At 45.5% G+C, this 1,188-nt stretch overlaps 1 long non-coding RNA gene across 1 annotated transcript; it reads left to right on the top strand.

Moving 5' to 3' along the window:
• The first annotated feature begins 351 nt into the window (after window positions 1-351).
• Window positions 352-930, top strand: LOC119794905. Its single transcript, XR_005282269.1, has 3 exons — window positions 352-494; window positions 581-833; window positions 908-930. It is a non-coding gene; the product is annotated as an uncharacterized LOC119794905 (long non-coding RNA).
• Window positions 931-1,188: the final 258 nt, after the last annotated feature.

The raw sequence follows: 1,188 nt of genomic DNA on the forward strand, positions 1-1,188 counted from the left end.
GGCAAATCCTCCCTCTTCAAGTTGGCGATCCAACGACCAACCCGTCCGTGTAGGATCAGGAATCGGAAAGTTGAATAACTAATTTTTTTTCCCTTTTACCTGATGTATTCCAACATCCAGCTGCCATGCACGTGGGCATTGTCAGTTTCACTATAGCTCTGGTGAATTTCAATGGTGAAGTCCTCTGGAAATCTTCAATAATTGTTGTTGATTGCAGATGTGTCTAGTAGTTCCCATTGATTTTGCTTGTAAAGCGGGGAGAATGGCGCTAGGCTTACCGCATCGTGACGTCACTGCTGGAAGACAGCAGGAGTGAGGTGTTACTATATTTGTTGGGATCTGGAGATGGTCCACCTTTTCCCCAGCAGAGTGCGCCGTGGGTTCTCTGGGCTGGAGCTCACCAGCACACCTGGAGCTCGTCAGCCCATTAGAGGACCCCTCTACTTAAGCAGATGCCAGACCTTTCTTCGACGCCGCAGTGTTAGCTAAGTTTGGTTAGCGAACCTGAGCCTCCTTGTTTTTGAATTTTGTCCTCTAGAGAAAACTGAATTCTAACCAGCCTTTGTCTTGTCGCTCCTAGGAAAACCTGTCTCTCGTGTGAAGCTCTGGGAGAGCTTAACCTGAATCTGCCTGCCTGCCCTAGAGAGCCAAACCTGAAGATCTCACTTTGGAATCCACCTGCTGCTCTCGGAAGGAGAGCTAACCCCTCAATCCAAGGTCTGATCCAACAGTCAGAAGTTAGACGCTGCACCTGCTGAGCACTCTGTCAAACCAACAGTCTCTGGACCCAACCGGTTCCCCCCCTCTGAGAAGAAAGCCTGAAGCTCTCCAAGGTATAGTCAGCAATAATCTGAAAACTAAACAACGCTTCCTATCCACCTGGTTAACCAAACTGTCATCTCTGCAGATGCCTGAGAATCCAGCCCGAACCTGTTTCCTGAACGCAGTCTAATTTTGTGCAAACATTTAATAAACTCTGTTAAACTTTTCATCTGTCTCCTGGTAGTGTTCTGCATGTGGGTTTGATTCGGAACCAATCATGACAATATTTGGGCAAAAATGGCCGCTCCCAGACTCAGTGATATGAAAACGAAAAATATTGTCTTTATTTTTTACTGATTAAATTACATTCATTAACTCACTGTGAATGTATTTGTTTTAGGTATAAATAATGATCCGTTGATTATT

This window comes from Cyprinodon tularosa, unplaced genomic scaffold (genome assembly GCF_016077235.1).
Source record: "Cyprinodon tularosa strain WSP-4 unplaced genomic scaffold, ASM1607723v1 ctg498, whole genome shotgun sequence".
NCBI lineage: Eukaryota > Metazoa > Chordata > Actinopteri > Cyprinodontiformes > Cyprinodontidae > Cyprinodon > Cyprinodon tularosa.